Source organism: Diabrotica undecimpunctata, chromosome 1, assembly GCF_040954645.1.
Source record: "Diabrotica undecimpunctata isolate CICGRU chromosome 1, icDiaUnde3, whole genome shotgun sequence".
NCBI classification, from domain to species: domain Eukaryota; kingdom Metazoa; phylum Arthropoda; class Insecta; order Coleoptera; family Chrysomelidae; genus Diabrotica; species Diabrotica undecimpunctata.
Genome location: NC_092803.1, coordinates 129,000,354 through 129,024,165, shown reverse-complemented (window position 1 = coordinate 129,024,165; position 23,812 = coordinate 129,000,354). Strand labels below are relative to the sequence as shown.

Below are 23,812 nucleotides of genomic sequence, written 5' to 3'. Positions count from 1 at the left end.
CAAATATCCAAACATAATATGTTTCTTCATCTACAAATAATTTCCAATTAATTATTGAATGCTGCAGTAGTATTGTATTAGCATGAATGTTTAACATGAAATTAAGACTCAATGCAGTGACAAATCTGATTATAAACTTCTCTTTGTTATACATTGTTTGCTTCCTGAACACAGTTCTTTTTCTAGGTTTAAATTCTTGACATTTACGGTGCTGTAAATCACTTTCTACTTTATAAATAGAATTTGTTTAAATATATCACAATCACTACAGAAAAATATATCAATGGTAACAACAGTTACAATGAATAATCTGTTTCTATGCTTGAATCTTCTTGCAAGTTTCACAATTTGTATCCATACTTATTGATGGCCTATTTATCAATTCCAAATAAACTTTGTTTTCTTATGATAACTTGCTAATCATTTTTGTGTTAAAATTAATTGGAACCATAAATTTGTACCCTATAAAACTTCATTTTTAGGAAGATATAAAAAATTAGTTGTAAAAGATGCGTATTAATTATTTATAGGTAAAAATTTACAACTTAACAAAGTTTTAAAAGAAAACAACGAAAAGTTAGGTTATGTGTGTTAAATATTTACAATTTGTAAATCAAAAGTGACCAACTTGTTTAAAAAAAAAGAAAAGTTAGGTTATATGTGTTTATGAAGAATATAAGAAATAGAAAAATAGTTTGGCAACGATGCATCTGATCACTGTGTGACGTCATTTCATTCTTATCATAAAGAAACTGTACTTCAGCTATAAATTCTAAACTAAATCTCGGGTCGTGGAGACATTTTCCGTGCCGTGAAATCGTTTGTAATCTGAAAGTATTTTTAGACATATTTCAAATACATCATATTTTTTGTTGTTGAAACTCAAAGCTGAAATTTCATGTAAATGGAAGTGGAATTTTATTGATCTCATGTAAATCGTAAAAAGTGACAAAAATCGCGCAACGTTTATTTATTATACAGCTTTATACTTCATTTGCGTCAAAATGCAAAAGCTGCATACAAAAGCTGCATTCTTCACCATTAAAAAGCGTTAAAACTTTTGTCGTTATAAGACTCTAATTAGAGGATATAAAATTTCAACAGTCGAGTTGATGCAAATTTTATTTAAAAAGTTGATTTCGGGCGCGTGATTGGAATTTAAAATCGCTGGTCGCTTTAAGCGTTGTTTCTGAGAGAACTAAAAAGTACTAACAAACAATTATATTTAAAATTATCTTAGATATATTTCTTGTTTAAAACATTTTTACTATGGCGTACGGAGTCTTGATAAATCAATTTTTTCTGTTTTCTCCCTACAAGGCGGAAGCCCGGGAGTAGTAGTGGCAGACTTTTTGCATCTTTTTGGGGTTCCTAAATTGATATTTCTAGCAAAATTCAGCTTATTTGTCTCCTGTTTAAAGATTAAATTTCTGACGACTGGACTAAAGTTATTAGATATGTTTAGAAGGCCTGACCTTAATCTCAAAAACTGACTCATTATATAAATAGGGTATTTATAATTCTAATGTAATATCTATACAAATATTAAATCTATATTTGAAGTATATTATTAGAAATATATGTAGATATATAATGCAGTAAAATTTGATTCCAAATATTTAAATAAACTAGTTACACTTCTTGAGGCACTATTCATAGTGGTAATGAAAGGTAGGTGTTATAGTCCGTAGCTCAGCTTAGAAATATTTTGACAGATTTGGACATCACTCACATGTCGTTTTTTGTCGTTTTGTCGTTTAAAAAAATTGAAAAACCCCAGCATCTTACTCACTATGTCAAGGAAGTCATTTCGCAAATTACAAGGGGTGCAATGTCTACAAGGAGCTCCAGAAATGCAAATTTCCAGCCCTAAGAAAAAAACCACTTGCCAATAGTCAACACCAACTACGAACACCAACTTAACCAATTTAACATGCACACAGGGAATTCAGAGACTACCACCATCTCAACAACCCACAACACAAAACATGCAGATTCAAACTACGCAGACTCAGCCAAATAATCAGACTGATATATACACAAATATAAATAAATTAGAAAACATTACTACTAGATTAGCAGATAGATTAGACGTTTTATGAAGCCGCCTGGCGGCACTCGAATCCAAAATCATTAAAATGACTATTATACTTAAACTAGCAATATGAAATGCTAACGGCATGGCTCAACACAGCCAATAGTTAAAAACATCTTTAATTGCAAATAACATTGATTTCCGAAAAGTACTTTACAGGTAAAAGTTATTTAGAAATGCCAAACTATAAATTATATACCACAAATCATTCTGATGATACTGCACACAGAGGTTTCGCCATAATTATCAAAGGTAGTATAAAACATTACGAACTACAGGAAACTAAAATACCACAACTGCAGGCCACAAACATAGGTATTAAAAACTGGAGTGAGCCAATCACTATATCGTCATTATATTGCCCTTCCAAGCACCCAATAAAAACAAATCAATTTTCTGAATTTTTTAGATCACTTCAATCAAGATTCTTAGCCGGTGGTAAATAGAATGCGAAACATCGTTTTTAAGGCTCTAGATTGATAAACCCACGTGACAGATAACTATTTTAGATAATTAATATTAATAACCTTAAAACTTAAAATTTTACAAATGAACCTACATATTGGCCAATAGACAGAAGAAAACTCCAAATCCCATTGATTTCTGTATAGCCAAAGGTATAGCAGATAATTACCGAACAACTAAATCATGCTTCGACTTAATATCCAATTACTCGCCAGTATTTTTCACTCTGTTTTTTGAAATAATTTATTTACCTAGACCTCCTAAGCTTTATTCAACAAAAACCAATTAGACTGTATTTAAAGAAACCATTACTAATAACTTAAACATAAACTTACATCTCAAAACAATAAGTGATCTAGACACTGCTGTGGATCATCTCACTACATTTATATAGAAAGCGTGCTGGAAATTCACCCCGCCAACCAATAATAATTATTAACTATTAACCTAATAATTATATTAATTATTAACCTAATAAGGAGTTCTATCCAAGACCATTACACAAAAATTAAAAAAAAAAAACTTAGAAAGACATGGCAAAACAATCGAACACTGACCAATAAAGCTGCATTTAACAAAGCAGCAAAAGACCTGAAAGAAAAATGCAAAAAATTAAGTAATCTAATTAATAAATAGATTAACTGCAAATAATCTGAGAGAGTTATTGCCATTATAAACCACAGATTACACTCTAGATGGCTACCAGAAAATTGTTACAACCACAACAACATAATATATTACCTATCAAAACGAGTGACGGATGTTGGGCAGGCACTGATCACGAAAAGGCAAATAGACCTCTCGAACACATGGAAACTACCTTCACTTAATTTCCCTGTGAGTTATAACCAGAGAAAGAGAAAATTATTCATAGATATTTGGACTGCCCATACCAGATGCTTTTACCTAATTAAAACTTTTAGAAAAGTCAAAATTATTAATGCAATACTTAATACTAATAAGAAAAAAGCTTCCAGTTATAAGCTAATTACAGGATTCGTCTTATGTCAATTACCACAAAATGCGATTCTCTTATTAACACAAATCTACAACGCAGTATTAAGATTAGGATATTTTTGTTCACAATGGAAAGTGGAAATTTTAATTCATAAAATAGGCAAACCTGTAGAATCCGAAACTTCTTATAGACCCAATAGTTTATTAACAATTCTTGTTAAAATTCTGAAGAAACTAATAATAAAGAAATTAAGGTATTTCCTAGAAGAAAATTGCTTAGTTACTGACAACCAATTTGGTATTCGACGAAAACACTCTGCAGTTGACCAAATGCACAAAGTTCATATCATAAACCAAGATTTGGAAGAAAAGCGCTATTGTTCTGCAGTCTTCTTGGACATCACACAAGCTTTTGATAAAGTATGGCATACAGGCTTGCTGTATAAAATTAAACAATAACTACCATCTGAATACTATACGATATTCAAATCCTACATACCAGACAAATATTTCCAGATAAAATACGGTGCGGTAGTAACATCATTAAGACCTATAAACTCCGGCGTACCTCAAGGTAGTGTACTTGGTCCACTCTTATATCTATTATACAGGGCCGACTTACCCACTTATGATAAGTGTTCCTTGGCAGTATTTGCTGATGACACCGTCATTCTCTCATCGATCGAAGCATCTACAAGGTTACAAGTTCACTTAAACACCATTCAGATGTGGTTAAGAAAATGGCGAATCAAGGTTAATGAAAGTAAATCAAACCATGGAACTTTTACAAATAAACGTCTGATATGTCCACCTGTACAACTAAACAATCAAGATATACCGCAATCCGATATTGCAAATTACCTCGGTATTCATCTTGATAGATGACTTACTTGGAGAACCCACATCTTTAATAAACGAAAACAACTTGGATTAAAATTAAGACAACTTTACTGGCTACTTGGAAGAAGATCTAAACTATCATTAGAAAATAAATTACTAGTGTATAAAGTAATTCTAAAACATATCTGGACCTATGGAATTTAACTGTGGGGGTGTGCAAGCGAATCCAATATTGATATTGATATCCAGTAAGTGTTGTGAGCGAAGAAATAAAAAGGAGTAATGATAGGCATTTAAAGTGATAAAAAATTCACCTAAATTCTAGTGCGGTAAACCTACTAGACAACAGCAGGAAAGTGGGAAGACTTAAGAGACACAAAGCCTTAAACTTATCAGGTAGATTTCATATGTATGTAAATTATTTAGAACATAAGAAAAAAATTTTTTTAGTATTAATTTTAGTTAAATTTAATTAGAAAGGTAGCAGCACCGACATGTAATCTTCTCTAATGTTAATTTTTCAGTTTAAATTTTCAAATTTGATTATTGTCCAAACAGGACAGGTTGCAAATATTTACTTAAAAAATAAAAAAAGAGAGTTGAAATAAGTTTTATTTTGCGGCTCAAGAAATCATTATACAGTTAATCAATACAAACCAAAAAAAAGCACTGTGCATCCGAGTATTAGAGATCACTCTATACTATTATATTGTCAACACTTTTAAATGAATATTATACAAAGTGGTAAATAATCGTCATCCCTTCGTTGAACTACATAATTATCTAACGATTTTCATAAAAATGAAGGCACAAAGCAAATAAAGGGCAATATAAGGTATATATATTAGGCTAAATTTCAAATTATCGAACCAAGTATCTGTTTTAACTTAAAAAGATTAAATGAAAATTGGATACCATGGAATCGTAAAAGGAACTTTATTACCTTTAAACTTTATTGCCATGAGAAATTTGAGAGAGCATCTTAATTCCATCATCACGAACTTACGGAAAACTTTATTTTATTGACAGTTTTTGGTCAATTAAACTAACACAAACAAAGAAATAATATTTAAGTTGAAACCATCTTCCAGATTGCTGATAATATGCTAATGTAATTAATTAGAGAGGCAGATTAAGATAATCATGTGCAATAACCTGTAACGTTTAGGAGAAATTCATCACCCCTGTCAACCTGTACGTATTCAGTGCTGGATATAGGTCTCCTTCAGAGACATCCAGTTACTGATAACACGCTTCAGATTGTTAGTCCGTCTGGTTGGTCAGGTTATGCTATGGATATGTTTCCATGTTTTAAAAATAAAAACAGGTTTATCATATAAGTTGTTACCTGAAAGAATAATTCTGGGAAAGGCCGTTCTTCTTGTAGAAGGAAGGGATATATTTGGGGTTTGTACTAACGCGGATGGGCAAACTGATTTATTCTACAATGAAATCACAAATCTTGATATACTCACATCTGGAATATTTTACACCCTGTCGTTAGGCTTTGGGGAGTATCTGTTAGCAGTGATTTTGTGTTTATGGACCTTTATAGATCTTTATCGTAAAAGAGTCAATCGTTTAGAATCTCATATTTTGTTTCCTGATATGCACTGTGTAGTTTTTTCAGAACAATTTTTTGCTAGAAGAAATCCTCCTAGAATACTTCTCTCCTATTATTACTCCTAGAGAAAAATAGTGGACTCAAAGCTAAGAACTAATGCAGAACATAAAAACTTTTTGAGAATCCTGCGGTATCGAACCGAATTTTGTTATTGTTTTATTTGTTTTAGTTAGGAAGCTTTTATATTTAGCTTTTTTTATTTAAAATATTAATTGTTTAAAAACTGTTTATTAGCTATTAAAATTAACTTTGTAAATTATAAATAAACTGACAGTTTATTTAGACATAATATACTTTTATAAATATTTGGAGTTGTAGATAATGAAAATGTATTAAAATATTTAATTAAAAAAAAAATAAAATAAATTACTTACCTTTTTTTGTCTCGATTTTTTTTTCTGTCAGCTGTAACAAATAATATGGATTACTAATTTAATCAACGAGACCTTTAAATTTTTTTCACCAAAGATTTTATTTTGTATTAAAATAAGAAAACTTCGGACAACGAAGAATAGCAATAATGTTGGTATTATTATACAGCTTGGCAACATAATATGGCAAACTTTTTTATTATTTTTTATAATTTTACGAAAAAGTTATTCTTCAGCAGTTGTATGGTCTAAAGCCTAGGATGAAACCATCAGGTATCAAATTTTATCAATCTTATGCGAGGTGTGTCAAAAATTTTAAATTTCGCTCAAAAGTAAAATTCCTTTATATTTCACAATACCGATAATTGTTATTACAAAAAGTTGCAATTTTAATATGCAATTAAATCCTTTTAATCGCAAAAACAGTATTTTTTTAGTTATTACATTTTTAGTTATTACAAATATGATAAGTCTTCCGTTATTATTCATTAAAATGACATTTATGAATTCATTAAATAAACATTGAAGAGTTAATAATCGTTAAGTTACTTAATCTCTGCCTTACAACAATATAGCGATAAATTTAAGTAATAAGTATGTAACGGTTGGATGTAAGGTAATACCTTGAAAATATTTTAATTGATTAGCTATACATTGAGTTTCTGAAATGTTTTAGCCTCCGCGGTCTCCAGATTTAATGCCACTCGGTTTCTTCTTGTAGAGATACCAACAGGAAAAATGTTTCTTTAAAGGCCATTTACAGATGTTGCTAATTTGAAAACAGTCATTAAAGAATGTGTTATGGTTATAAGAGTATGTTACTTTTAAAAGAGAATTAAAATACTTTCGTGATAGAACAATTACTGCATTGGAAGAAAATGGAGATATGTTGAGTGGTTAGTAAATTGTGGGAATAAATAGTGTTCGTTAAATGATTACAACAAATTAAATTATTATGATATATTATCATTATGGTACACAACATTTTGGGCCCACACCACTTTGTGCCTTAAACAATTTGGGCCCATACCATTTCGCGCCCACAACATTTTGCGCCTACACCATTTCGCGACCACACCATTTTCCGTCCACACCGTTTTGCGCCCATACCATTTTACGCCCACGCCATATCGCGCTCAAACACCATGTCGCGCCCACACTATTATGCGCTCACACTATTTTTCGTGAACCCCATTTCGCGCCAACACCATTTCGCGCACACATCATTTTTCGCACACACCATTTTGCGCTTAAACCATTTTGCGCCCACCCCATTTCGCGCCCATGCCATTTTGCGCCCACAACATTTTCCTCCCACAACATTTTGCGCCCACAACATTTCGCGACCACACTATTTAGCGTCCACAAAATTTTCACATTAGTATTTTCTTCTTAATGCCACAAGTGGTTCACAGCATTTAACCATTAAATTGGAATTTAATGGTTAAATTAAATTTAACCCGTAGTAAACACGTGTCTAGTATAATATACTTCGCATGGCTGTTTGATACTACCGACTGAATGGCGTAGACGATTTTGACTGGGAAAGCGATTTACAGTGACATCTAGTATATATAATATCTATATTTAAGGAAATATTTACAATTGGCCTTATTAAGACACTGGCCTTATTTGGCGTCACTACCTTATGATCACACCGGTAATTGTAACTGTACACTTAATTTATACTGGAGGTTTTATATTAACTATATTTAATATTTTGTAAAATTTTAACTTAACACAAAAACGCAACTGAAATCGTATATACACAATAATGAGAATGTTGTGAATAATGTATTTCTTACATATTTTCATAAGCCATAAGTCATGATATTTGTGATTATATTAATATTGTGACTAGTCATCAAGTTACGATTGATTTGTTTTAAGCATCCCAAATATTATGTTTATAATAATTGTATAAAATAAATTTATACATTTCATAAATATAGATTATCTAAATAGGTAATTTTAGAATGCAGAAATATGACAAATGCAAAATTTAAAAAGTTTTGTGTAGTAAAATGCTAAGTTAAATCTCAGTTTTACATCAGTTTACCTGTACAAAGTTAACTGATGGTTTTAAGTTTCCTTAAATTTTATCAGTAACGTGATTACAATTAGACAAGGACATTAAAAAAATGCAATTTAAAAAGAATACCGCAGAATATTAAAAATATCATAGACTGATGGAATTACAAATAAAAAAGTGCTGAAGAGGATTGGTAAAGAAACAGAACTAATCACCACTAAACAACCCAGAAAACTGGAATACCTAGGCCACGTTATTAGGGACCAAAATATGAAATTTTGAGACTTATAATACAGGGAAAGATTCAAGGAAGAAGATCTATTGGCCGAAGGCAGAATTCATGGTTGAAGAATCTACGTGATTGGTATCAATTTAGATTGATTGATTTGTTTAGAGCAGTAAGTTCAAAAATAAAAATAGCCATTATAATTGCCAACCTCCGTAGGGAGACGGTACTCTAAGAAGAATTAGACAAGGTAAAAAGATCGGGTTCGTTCGCAAAAATATTCATATGAGATTTTTTGCATACTTACTTTTATAAGATTCCCCAAAATAAGGTTCAAGAGGTAGCCCAGGCAAAAAGTTGTTTAAATTTTTAAACATTTTTTTAAACTAATTGAAACCATCAATTTTTTTGGTCCGGACAATTTTTTTTTATTTATTGGATCATTCTAAACAAGAAGGGTTTCTTATAGTTTTTCTGTAGACTTGGTGGTTTTCGATGTACAAATAATTTAAAACTTAGAAAACAAAATTACGATTTTGATCAATGAATGATCAATCACTTATTTGGGAAACCTCATAAGTCACAAAACTAAAACTTTCGGAAAACAAGAAGAAACTGTGTGAGGAAAACACGAAGAGTTCTACATGTTAAATACTGATCCAACCCCATTTATACACTGTTTCTTGACTTTTTCAGACCAATATTTCTTGAAAAACAAGATTGAGAATAAGCTCTATATAAGCTTAAACTTGATTGACTTATGGATTATTTCTTAAATCAATTGTTCAGCGTCACCTGAAACTAAACTTTATAAGGAATTAAAATGAAACAAAATATACGTAGTAAATTTATATTAAAAAGTACAAAAAATATTATTACAACTCAAAAAATAAACGAAAAGTGTGATGGTTTATCTTTTTCAGGTATATTATTGGTCTTTGTGTGCCAGTTAAACAGTTCATTATAATAATCCTGTTTGTTTTCTACATCCGGTATATAACTATTAGTTTTTGTATATCAACAATCTTCTTATAATTAATCGGAATCTTTTCACTGGAATATGCCAATGCTTTAGGTAATACATGTAAGTGTATGTTTTTTATTATTTTTAAGCCAGAAGGTCTCATTGGCTAATCCGTTAATAAAAGGGTGTGCTACAACCAAGTTTGAGTTTTCGTAGGAGTGGTGAAAATGCATGATTTGGCTTATTTTTAGTTGCACCTTCTGATTCCTTGGAATATTTTTGCCACTGGATTTCGCGGATAACATGGAATTTTGTAGTACTCTGGCCACTAACTTTTGTCATTAATTACGTCTTCAGCATTGACAATATCACATTAAAGCAGTTATTTTTACATGAAGTATTTTATTGTCTGTCCATACTCTTTCTTCTATGGTGTATATACGGTCTACTTTTCTAAGTTTTCTTTTAATCACCGCAAAATCCCCGTTACAGAGTAGGAAGGAATCACCTTTAATAGAAAAATAATGGTCAATGGTCTTAAATTTTTAAAAATAAGGCGAAATCAAAGCGGAAAAAACCTTAATACGGTATGGTTTTTATTTTGCGCTCAACAACCGTCAGAGAAAATATGAAGATATTTCACTAACGGCGTGTTGTCTATAAAATACGTCATTAGTAGACTTCGGCAAATATGCAAATAAAAATGTAGAAAATATGCGCATAAATATGCACGTGTTTACCCGAAAATATGCAAATATTTTACAAAATATGCATACAAATAAATAAAAAAATCGTAAAGTAGTAACAATTTTATTTAAAAAAAAAGTGTACATAACTAAATATTTCCTACTATTCATTAAGATTTACATTTATTTTAAGTAACTACATCATTTTTAAGTATGAATAAACTTATTTAGAATTATGGTAACAATAAATGACCAAGTGGTGTTCAAAATCTTCTAACAAAAACTTGTGGTTTCTGTCTGAGTAGATATATTTATATATGAAAAAACTTCGTTCAACATCAACTGATGTAACGGGACCATTTTGAAACTAACCAAAACATTTGGTTCTAAATTAATTGTTTCCGAAATATTTCCAGCTAGAACACTGACTACTTCAGAAAGAATATGGTAACCTTTATTTTTTTCCAATAGTAGCTTCAATTTTTTTTAAAATATCTTTTCCAATATTACCTCTAACGTTCCGACAACATGACGCAAATTCTTTTATTAATGCTGTACTTTCGAACAATGACAGTTTTGGTGATTCTAACTGAGTAATTGTTTTTTGAACAAAACTAAAATTTGATTTTATAAATGAAAGTTCTTGTTGAAGCAAGTTACTCTGAAAAGTTTGTTTAGAATCCAAAAGAGATCCAAAAACTTTCATCTGTTAACGTAGCAATTATGTTCTTTATTTTAATAAAATGATCTGCATAAAAATTAGCTGCTTCTAACCATGTTCCCCATCGCGTTAAAATAGGTTGTGGTGGAAGAGGAATGTTAGGTAGCATTTCTTTATAAAGTTGAATTCTTATAGGAGATTTAAGAAATACTTTTTTGACACTGGATATCATGGTATTTACAAGAGGAAACTTTTTTCGTATTTCCTCTGCAACTCTGTTTAATCCATGCGCTACACAAGTAACATGTATTAAATCTGGGAAAAATATTTTTAAATTTTGTCCTGCTTTGACTATATAAGGAGTAGCATCCGATAAAATAAGCAGTAATTTATTAGAAGGAATAGTTGTCGGAAGAAAAAAAGTTGCTAATGTTTCTTGTATAAAACGCGAAATTGTTAAAGCATTTGTTTTCTTAAGTTGCTGGCATGAAATAAGATGAGATTTTGGTAAGGTATCTTCTTTAAGAACACCAACCAATAAATGAGCAATATACTTTCCTGAGGAATCAGTGCTTTCGTCTACAGATATGTAAAAATAATTATCTGCAATTTCTTCCTTAATATTAATTAACACCGACGAGTATAGCCCGTTCAGATTATTTCTTCTTAGAGACCGATCACTTGGAACATTAAGTTTGCAATATTTTTTTAGAAACGAACTAAAATTTACATTTGCTAATTTTGAAAGCGGTATGTTTGCAGACACTAATGCGCGACACAAGTCTTCATTAAAAGTTTCTTGCTCATCTAATTTTTTTGAAGTAGATTGGAAACATTTAGCCATTGAAGTTTGATGTTTTCCTCCTATTTTTCCTTTTTTTGCAATGTGTGAAGCAGTTCTCACATGTCTATCTGAAATTTCTTCTCACATGCTATCTATAAATAAAAATAAAAACCTTTATTTTAACCCAACCTTTAAAATATAAAAATATATGTGTTTTTGGTTAATCAAATAACTGGTTTGGAAAAAAAAACACTCGCTAAGTGTTTTAAATGCAGTATTAATCCACAAATTAGTTTTTGTTACTAACCATTAGTACATCATATAACTTATTTTAAAATTCAACAAAAGTTTTTTTTTTGTTAATTCAATTACAATAAAAATAATTGTGTTTTAGAATAGCTGACTTCATAAAAAAAAGTAAAGGTGAAACATTTTTCTAAATACACACCATTGTATTGTACCATGGACAATTTTTTCTCACTAAAGGAAGCTATTTTTCATTTAAAAACAACCTACGAGTACTAAATTTCAAGTAAATACGTTTATTGGTTTTAAAGTTATTGTTGTTATTAACTAAAAGAATTTAATTTTTTTTTAATTTTAACACCCTGTATTTCGAAAAGTAAATAAGTTTGACCCCTCATTAACTATATCGTTTTGTTCAATTTTTCGAGAAGTATCTACAGTCAAACGTTGTAAGTGTCATTTGGAAACACCCTGTATGTATGAAATATTAGATATTTAATAGAAAATATTAGATACTTACAATTTTGCCACAGACTGAACAGTAGATTTTTCCCATATCCATAGACAGCTCTTTATAAGGTTTAATCCAAGTTGAAGCACTGGTTGTTTCAGGCATTATAAAATCACAATCTTCCTTTTTGTTACGCACAACGAGTGTTTACGCTTTGAATATCAAAACAAAAATGATTTACAAATCTGAGCATCAAATGAGTAATGTTTAGGTACCTAATTCAATAAACTGGGAGATTTTGGAAAATCCCTAAATTAGGAACAAAACTATTAGCCGTTTACCTGCTGTTAAGATACAATAAATTGTAGATAGATTTGGGGATTAGATCATAAAATGCAAATGAGCGAACCCTTAGCGATTATCCAATAACTGAATGCCTCAGTGACCGAGACTTTCTAAGAATGTTGAGGGCTACTTAAATTGATCTTCTTTGAAATTGTAAATGTTTTGTACCTGTAGAGATTACGTACTTAGATCATTTCTTGATTAAAATGACTACAAAATTTTATACAAGAATTGAAATAAATTGGTATGTTTAAAAATTTTCAAATACAGTATAAAAATCTGAACTTTTATGCACTTTATGCAAACTTTTATACAAATATGCCAAAATATGAAATATTTGCATAAAATATGCACAATATGCAAAATATGCAATATGCATATTTGCCGAAGTCTAGTCATTAGAAATGAGCAAACTTCATTCGGCCCCTTCATACCGTGTCCCTCATAATATAGGAAAAACGTTGCTTTTGCTGTTTAATTATTGTTAATATAAAAAACGTTTACTTTTACCTTGAACTCTTGAACCAGAATTTGTGGCACTTAAAGGTTCTGTATAAAATCTATAGAAATAACCCCAATTTCCTCGTTGGACTTGGCCATTTCTTTAATAAATTTCATTTGAGTTGAAAATTTCTTAGCTCGATGTAGATGAACCATTTTTCTTCTATTTACTTTGCAAGCTCATCACACATAAAACATGTGTCTACCTGAGCTGTTCTAAATGATTCAAAATCTTCTTTAAAAACTTTTCTATAGTATTAAACAGTGGCCTAGTTCGGAAATTTTTCTGTAAACATTTTGTGCATAAGAGTGATATCTAGTTTCTCATTTAAATAATACTTTTTCTTGCTAATATAGTGAGCTAACAGCTAGTGGGATAGGATTTTATATGTTCACAAATAATATTTGTAATAATACCAGAAATTGCATTGCTTGGGATACTTTTTCTCCGTTTGTCGAATGGTGATTTTCCTGCACTTAAAAGAAGTACATGCCGCTTCACTCGGTTAATTATTACTCCGTGAAGAAAACAGAAGACTAATTTACAAACAGTAATTTTTATTAAGGGCTGATATGGAGTATACGTAGCTACTATTTTTATTAGGTTTTGAAGAATCACCAAGTTCTTTCATTCTACGTCGTTGCTTAACTTCAGTTGCGGAAATTAGGCTTTGTAAGTAACAATCTTGTTCATTTTTTGTAGTCAGGTCCCTAAATCGTTTGAAAATCTGCTTTTTTTTCGTTGCTACTCATCAATGAAAATAACTTTTTCCTGCACCTAAAAATTAGAACATATTAACAAATTTAGATTGATCAGTCAATAACAATAATTTGTTTTCAATAAAACCTTTTTATTAGAAAAAAAAAACAAATTATTAACTTACTTGCAATATTTGGAGGATAAGGAAGGAACTGCAGGAATATTCTTCCCCTTCCAATTTATGTATTTATTTCCTTTTATTCTAGATCGTTTCATTATTTTATTTCTATAGTCGTAGGGTTTTTTTATTCCTTTCTTTTTCTGATACGGTAAATTAATATCTTTATCATAGCTGTCGCTTTCACTCATTTTAAAAAATTTTTGTTAAGACATAATAAACATAAGTAATCCTAATCCACAATATTATTACTACTAACTGTATTCGTATTTACTACACATTTATTTATCTACGTGCATTCGCAACACAAGATTGAATTTGACTGAAAACGATGGGCGAAAACGAAGTATTTTGGGCCTATTTTATTTTAAGCCATTGTTTCTAATCCTTAATAAAGCGGTTATGACAGAACATGCGCAGGGGCTGTGGCGTCTATAAGAGAAGGAAACAAGATGTAGGGCTCAAATTTTTGCTAGTTTAAATTCTGGTTCTGCTGGTTTAAATGTACAAATAAGTGCGCGCCCTGCCATACGCACTTCACTTTGTGGGACCTGCCATACGCGCTTCACTCTCAATTAAAAAACAATGGTTTAATAGTTATTTATGCACCAATGATCTTAATATAAGATGATTACGCCCGAAGAGCAACACAATCCAGCCAGAGGGCCTCCGGCTTGCGGGAGGGAGGTTGCTCGATTGGCGTAACTAGCCAATAACATTAGCTTTTATTTTTTACTTCACATACTATATAAACTAAAATTCAGACATTTTGACTTCTTATTTTACTGCATCTACAAAATATATATGGATATTTTGTATGTACCACTGTTTTACTGCATAATTACGCCCATCGAGCAACATCCTTCTCTCGGGCCTGAGGTCCTCTGGCTGGATTATGTTGCTCTCTGAGCGTAATCATCTTAATAACACTCTTGGTGCATAAATACATCTTAAACCATTACTTGGTATTAAAGTGCGTATGGTAAGTCGGACTCTCAGTTGTACAATAAGTACAAAACAATATTTTAAAATAAAATAGTACCAATATACTTATCGAAAAATGATAAAAAAAAGATAGAACTTGAATCTAGGTCCTTAGTGTACTCAAAAATAATGTTTTTTACTGTTTTTGAGCCTTAAAAATCGTAATTTTACGTTTTTCCTAGTTTTAAATTATTTATAACTCGAAAATGACTAGGTTTACTGAAAAACTACAAAAGATATATTTTGTTAAGAATGTTACAAAAACTAAGAAAAAATTGTTTGGGTCGAAAAAAAATTGTTACAATTTGTTTAAAAAAATTTGAACAATTTTTTGCATGAGCGACCTCTTGCAGCTTATTTTTGGATATCTCATGAAAGTGATTATGCAAAAAAATGTCACGGGAATAGTTTTCCGAACGAACCCGAGCTTTGTTTTTCTCTAAATGTACCCACTTAGATTTGTGTTAAAACAATGAATTGTTTATTGTGTTATTCAACCGATGGTTATTAAAGATTTTTCCGTTTGAACAAGGAATCTTAGTCTTGTTTAATAGGTATTTTCGCGATGTAAATCTATTTGTTCTTAGGCAAAATTCAGTTTTGGATTTACTTATGCAATTTTTTTTTAAGAATAACATTTTTCCTAAAATGAATATTAAAAATGTTTTCCATCTTATTTCAACTAACATACTGTATGAGTTAAAAAAATATATTATTATAAAGTTGAAAGTATTACGATACCTTGAACTTCCTATTTTAATATTCTTTAGCTAAAAAGCGAATGGAAAACGTGACATTGAATTTCAGTTTCGCAAAATGGGAGCTATCAAACGAATGGAACTTGAATTAACTTTTTACGGCGTCGTTTTCATATTAGCAACTTTTATTACATTTGCATGTAAAGAAATGAAAAACTTGCCCATACATTTTTAATGTTGCTTAGGGGTTGAGACATATGGAAACAATTTTTTAGAAATAAAAAATGTGACGTTGGCAGATGTATTATAAAAATGAGTTGTCTACGTTTCAACAAAAAGACTTTGGAAAATTACAAAAAAATAATGTCACTTCATGTTACTTAGAGTTAAAATGCAGCGCCTTTTTTAATTTTTTCGTGTAGATTTTTTCTTCTCTGCTTTCAGCAGTAAAAAAAGTGTAAAATTTATATGGAACGATACTCTTAAATTTAATAATCATGAAGTACTTGACTTTAAGTGGCATATTTTATTGGATTACTTTTCATCATAAATAGTCCCAATATTTTATACCGAGTTTTATATGAATGTTTTTCATTATAAGAGTTTTGTATGAAAATGGCGCTAGAATAGGAATCAACAGCAATTACCACAAATAAAGAAGTTAATATCAATATACAGGAGGTTCAAAAACACTTAAAAATCTGAAGAACAGAAAACCTGGTACAATGTACGCTGGTTCCTAAAAAAACTAACACGACTCTTAAAGCGTATTTTGTAGAAAATTGAGCAGTTTATTTTGAAGGATAAATACTTATTATTTGCATACTGTCACTGTCACTGCCAAATCTTAAAATTTGTCAGATAACTTATTCTGTTCAACCTCAAAAAATAGCTCCCCAGGCTAGCAAAGAACTAAAAGAATCGTAACGAAATTAGAAGGTGGTTGGTGACTATCTGCCATAGCGAATCATTTTAACGTAAACACACAGTACAACAGTTTTTAATATTAGTGAAAGATGGAAAGAACAAGAAACTCTCGAAAGAAAGCAAGGTTCTGGAAGACTAAAAATATCTACCACTCATAAATATCTTACGCTTCTGGAGAAATTAGTAGAGAATTCTTTTGAAGATGCGAAAACTGCTAAAATTATCACAGTTTTTGGGAAGAAAGGCAACAACTTGGAGCAGAATTAAAGCATCGCGTCTTAGGTACCAAATTGCATCAAAAAAACAAGCTTTAATACCACAACAGAAGCAATCAAGACTTATATTTGCTTTAAATCATGGGCTACAAAATCAAGATTTTTGGAACAGGGTAATATTTACAGACGTGAAAATTTTTCAATCTTCATCATCAGTTGGCGCTACAGCCCTTCGTGAGCCTTGGCCTGCTTCAAAACATTCTTCTATCCTTCTCTATCGAGTGTCTGTCTTCTCCAGCCCCTCACTCCAATCTCCCTCAGATCTTCCTGTACATGGTCCAGATATCTGAGTTTGGGTCGCCCCATTCTGCTTTTTCCGACCGGCCTGTTTAGCATAGTTATTTTAGTGGGATCACTCTCATCCATCCGCATAACGTGGCCCACCCACCTTAGGCGGTTTATTATGATGGTCTTCACAATATCTGCATCACCAAAAAGTCTATAGAGTTCAAAGTTATATCGCCTTCTCCACAGACCCTGTTCGTTTACTCCGCCATATATGGTCCTCAATACTTTTCTTTCAAAGACTCGCAGTAACTCTTTATCTCGTGTCGTCATTGCCCATGTTTCCGATCCGTATGTGAGCACTGGGCGTATTATTGTTTTATAAAGTTTGCACTTTGTTGCTATTGACATACTTCTCGCTCTTAGTTGAGGGCCCAGGCCTAAATAACAGCGGTTAGCCACGCATATTCTTTTTTTATCTCGTTGGATGTATTATTTTTGTAGTCTACCAGTGATCCTAAGTAGCAGAATTCTTCTACCATTTCTATCGTTTCGTGTTGCACCTCTAAGTTGTTTTGTTGAATTCTTGATATGGCCCGCCATTATTTGTATACTACGGGTATATATCGTACCTTTTAAGTTTATTCCCGAATCTCTCATAACTTTTTCTAATGCTAGGTTGAATAGCGTGCATGATAGCGCATCTCCCTGGCGCAGTCCTCTGTTGGTTTTAAATGGTTTTTCAATCTTCTAAAAAGGTTAAAATTGGGGTGTATAGATTAGATAATAATAGATTTATTCCTCTATATGTTGATAGATATCGAGCAGCTGATCATTTTAGCGATAATGTATGGAAATGAATTTGATCTAGAGGAATGGGAATAATATGACGTATCATATCATGGCGCATCGGGAAAATCAAAGATAATGACCATCAGCAAAAATCATACCACTACCCAATTTTTTATAAGCAATGAGATACTAGCACCAGCTCAGAATTTCACATATCTGGTCCACCGAACGAAGATTGGGATCTCTCGCGTGAAATCTATATTAGAATAGAGAAATCAAGAAGTATATTGAACAAAATGAGGAGTGTACTGTGTGGCTTGCGACTTAATATACATATCAGATTACGAAAGCTCGGGTGCTACGTGTTTTCAACTTTTTGATTGCGTAGAAGCTTGGGCCTAACCAGAGGCCATCAGGAAGAAAATAACAGCTATTGAAATATGGTTGTATCTAAGAATGTTACGAATATCGTATACACAGCATGTTACCAATGAAGCTGTCTTGAAAAGGATATGTTAACAGCAAAAACTATTATTTAAGGGTAAAACAAAGAAAATTGTCATACTTTAGTCACAATATGCCAAACGAAAAATACTACATCTTTTAACTTATTATGCAGGGCAAAGTAAAAGGAAGAAGGAGGCCAGGTAGAAGACATATTTCGTGAATTAAGAACTTGAGATAATTGCCTGGAAGAACTTCGTTGGAATTATTTGCGGAAACCGTGAATAAGGTTTTGTGGGCTAGAGTAACTGCCAACGTCCAATGAGGATAGGTCACTGCAAGAAGAAGAAGATCTAATCTACGCTATCATGAGCTGATCTCCTAAATATAATATGTAATACAATAATCTCAAGCATAGCGAGTACCCGGAAGATATGTAGCCCCATGTTTTTAATGGTTACTATCTATTTCGGTAGTGAGTATACCTTTTTTTCGTCTTTATAGAAGAGGATCTGGAATCTTCATAAAAAGACATCTCAATCCAGGCCGCATGACTGACCTTAGTGCAGGATACTTCTTCGTACTACTGGCAACAGTTTAAAATCTGGTTTTCTACTTTTCTACTTTTCTAGTTCCTCTGTTGTTATGGGTTCTACTTTTTGTTCTTCATTTATTTCTTGTATCTCCACTATGTTGTCTACGTCTGTATGAGTTAGCTCTTTGAAATGTTTTCTCCATCTATCCATTATTTGCTTTTCTTCTGTTATTACCTTTCCATTCTTGTCTTTTATATTCGGCATCATGTGTTCTTTCTTTTGTCTGAGCTGTTTTAATGCGCCATAGAAGAGTTTTTGATTTTCTTTATAATTATTTGTCATTTTTAATCCAAACTTTTCCCATGACCTTTCTTTTTCTGCTTTCACAGCTATTTTGACCTCTTTTCTTTTTTATTTATATTATGCCTCATAATCTTCAGGGAGATTTGTACTTAGATATCTCTTCTATATCTTCTCTATCTAAATTTTGTATTTGCTATAACAAGTTTATTCTCCATACATATTTCTATTATTCTTTCACCATTTTTGTTTATTATTTCTTCTCCTTCTTTTCCCATGCATTCCTCAATTCCATTGTTATTATTTCCGACTCTACCGTTTAGATCTCCCATTACAATTATATTTTCTTCCCCATTGTCAATTTGAATTTGGAGCTACTCGAAAAATTTATCCTTCTCTTCCTTTTTTGTATCTTCATTTACTTATGGCAAAAACATATACAAAAAATTCAAAGACAGAAAACTTTTACCAGCAATAATAAACTCGTCTAGGATCATACAGTTTAGTTTGATTGAACTTCCGAGAAGCTAATGATGTTTCACCACATGATGAGAAGTCTTCACCTGTTCAAGCGTGCTTTGTAATCTCAATATCATTGTTCTCACTTTCACCAGATAGGTCAAAACTTTAAAATACTGGTACTGAGATTTGTTCAGAGTGAGGTCTAACAAAAGAGAGAATATTCTGATATCGGATACTGTACCATTTTTCCTTGCTTGCTTAAACCGTTTGTGTCGACTATGTAAAAATAGCAGTTACTTACATGCTCAGTACGTTCTCGCCACACCATTGGGGATAGGAATCGCAAGTAATTTTGTTTTCTGTCAATTAATTCATGAAGCCACTTAGAATTGTGGCATATAACGTAAAGAGTCCATTTCTTATTTTAGTCACTCAGTAAAATTTAAAATAAACTTGATATGAATGCCTAACAAACCTTTGAGCCTTTGGCGAATTTGTGTGTAATAGCGGCATACTAAAAAAATGCATCAAGACTATTTCAACAATTAAATGTAGTTGATAAATCCATTTTTACAAATAAAAGGAACGTCTTTTCACAAACAATACTATCACTAAAAATACTAACGAAAATGACTCACTTTCTTTAAGCAAGCAAGCAATTTAATTAAACCCAGCCTGTGAGATATGTTCACCCCTAAGAATTACGTTCGGTTGTAACAATTCATTGGAGTGAGGTGTATTAACTCGAGTAAAAGCGTGAGTCACTCCACCGCGCTCGAATGCTCCAGATCATCCCTTTCTCTCTTATAGCTCTCTGATCCGCAATAGGGGCACAACTATCAGTTAAATGCTCTTTATGTGGGAGTCGTGGGTAATAGAGTTCCAACATGGTTTCTAACCAAATCAAATTCAGGACAGCTTGACGCGCTTTGTTCCTGTAGTCCTACTACTGTAAAGACTACTTAGTCTAATTTATTAACTTTATTTAATATAAAAATGTTCTAACAATTAGTTTATTTAATCTTTATTTCCACTTATTCTAATCAAATAGCCGTTATTCTGGAATTCCCTCGGCGACCTGTGTTGACTCTTCTCGAATACCGTGGAACCCAAACTGGTTTTATAGCGGCTCGCAGCTGTGTTGACCTTTCCCAAAAAGGGAGCGCCAGACAGGTTTCTAGCGGGTCGGAGAAAATACTAGAACAAAAATAACAAAATATTTACAGGTTTTTAATATGTATCATATTTATCGTAACAGTGCCCACCTCTTAAAAGATGGTTCCTTCTGGAATCTTGTCGGGACTGGAACTGGAACGGTATGCTGGTATCGGCAATTGAAGCCTCTTTCACAACTACCAGTTGTATAAAAATGACAAGGGACAGTTTTCTCTCCGCACCAGTAACTATACGAGGTGTAACAGACTAACACCTGGACTTCGGTGTCTTTAAAGATTCGGGCATTTTAAAGTACCTGGCGAGGTACTTTAAAATGCCCTCTCGTTACCGCGTCTACGCCGAACGGCTATCTGCAAAACAAGACCCTCCTCTGTCTCCAGCGATTCGGAAGCGCATTGGTCGCTGTGAGGTCGGCATCACTTCCAAAGCACCACCTTCATCCATCCACAGACAGTAGGGAATCATCGTTGCCTGTCTGACGTTGCACGTTGCATTCTGACTTACACAGTCTAACTCACGCAATCTAACTCATACAGTTAAACTCACATAGTCTAACTCTTATACTCTGACTTGCTTTTCTACCTTAAACTTATTCGTAAACTAGTTCGTAAGGTTTTATTATGCAATTTGCAATTTAGTGAAATTTTGCAACAGATTCTATCTTTTATTATGGTTTATTCTGTGATATTGACGATTTATCTAATTTTAGTAATTTTTATTTGTTATTATTATTTTTTTTTTACTTTTTGTAAGCTTTGTCCATAAAATTGTAAAATTTTGGGTGATAATAAAGCAAATTTCTATTCCATTCTATTATATAACTTCCAGCAACTTTCCCTCTTACCTTTTCTGTTGGTTCGGCTATCTTTCTTCCATTTTTTTTCTTGATCACTGCACGAATATAGTTGTGTATAGGTACTAGTCCAACCTGCTTTATTTTCAATCATTCTCTCAATCATTTCTCTCACTCTAACAAAATTCATACCTGTCTCCCCTTTTATTCTGTTCCTTTATACCATCCATCTGTTGCATTTTAACATGGATTGTGTTACAGTGTCCGTGTGTCCACAGTAGAGAGGTGGGCCCTTAACACCCGTATCCTGTGAGCACCTGCTTTAGGAAATAATATAGTCGTCTATGACCAATCTCGTATGTTCGGGATCACCATCTTCCACTGTGCCACATCTTCCGTGTTGTATTATTCTTCTTATTCTTCTTTCTTCTTTCGACCATAGTAAGGTTTGGGTCTCTTCTCGCATAAAGCTCTTTTCTTTCCACCGTTAAAACATTCAACGGAATACATCCAGTAATGATCTACAAGGCTGCCTCAGACACAGTCCTGTAGGCGCATGCCACTTGTAACAGACTTATTCTGTCCACTCGTTTTGTACCTATAAGCCAATATCTCTACCGCCCCGCTTCAGACTTTTGCCTCAGAGAGGACAATCGCCTGCACAACACCATGTAAAGCACTCCTTCTTTCGGATTTGGATTCTCCAATGTTGGGCATCACCCTCCTTAATGCAGTGGCACTATTCATAGCCTTCCGGGCCACCTCCTGCACGTGCTGTCCCCATTTTCCATTCTGGCGCAACATCACTTCTATGTACTTTACATGTTTCCTGGTTGTTAGGCATACCCTCGCACATTATAGTTACATACTTTGCTTGTTTTTTTTTCCCTTTAGAACAACGGCTTCGTTTTTCTCTGCCCCACGTTTTAGTTCATGCTGCGTTATCCATTTCTTTACGACGCTCCAAACTCGGTATTTGAGATCTGGCTTATCCCAGGCCACTACGCGTACAGCGAGGTTATCTGCGAATACCAAGGGGGTTCTACCCTCTCCTTATTCACAGTTCATAACCCTGTCATATGCCAGGTTCCATAGCGTCGAACCCAAGCCATATCTCTAGGGGACCTCGGCCGTCACGTCGACGATCGTGCACTTCTTCACCATAGGACCATAGTCCTTCTCTCGGCCAGATACTCCGCCACCACATTCATCAGGTAAGCAGGACATTCTCTCTCCTCTATTGCCTTCATTACCTCGTTCCACTCCAGCGTATTAAATGCATCCCTAATAGCGAACAACAGCAGGGCCGCCCAGCGATGTTCAAGTGAGTAGGCAGCAAAATATTGTAATAAAGTGAGTAATATCGATCGGGAAGCTCCCATCTTTTTCCATGTTGCCCATCTATGGATCAATCAGATAAAATAAATATATTTAGATATTGAACTACTAGTTTAAACTTTTTGTTTCCTGGTCGATGATTATACCATCACTCCACTAGACCTCTTTTAGTAAATTAAAGACACTTCGTCTACGTAGCATGCTTATGCTTGGCTATAAGACTTACTGCTAGTTCTAACTAAAGTAAAAAATAATATAACATTTCGTACATTTCTACTACATCGTTGAAACCAATTTATATTAAATATAACAATTAATGAGTAATATATTCGCCGTCAAATTTAACAATAAATCTACCCGCAATATTATTAATTTGGCTTTAATACATCCAAGGTTTTCACGAGCTACATTCCAACTTATGAGCCTATTAATTATTTGATTAAACTGCCGTTTCTCAAAAACAACATTAATCTTATATTTTCACCCCTATCTAGCAGTCGTCTTCATATCGCAATCTTCAAACTTGCTGGCATACCGGTATATCCAGAAAATTAATGGCATCTACTCCAAAAGAGAAATTTAATTTGTCTCTTTTGTCTTATTCTTATATCAATGTCTCTTTGTAATAGAATGAAAGTGCCCATTTTTAAGTTAAGGAACGTCAGTCAGTGAAGGAAAATATCAGGTTTTTTTATTTTTCATTTATTAGGTGTAATGACAATTTAAATACAAAAAT

General features: G+C 32.5%; 1 protein-coding gene across 1 annotated transcript in view; it reads right to left on the bottom strand.

Moving 5' to 3' along the window:
- Positions 1-23,812, bottom strand: part of SPR (G protein-coupled sex peptide receptor) — a 1,160,093-nt gene that overhangs the window by 805,228 nt on the left and 331,053 nt on the right. Inside the window, exon 3 of the mRNA XM_072519558.1 lies at positions 6,356-6,386. The gene's annotated coding sequence lies outside the window, so the exon portion shown is untranslated. The remainder of the gene's footprint in view (positions 1-6,355; positions 6,387-23,812) is intronic.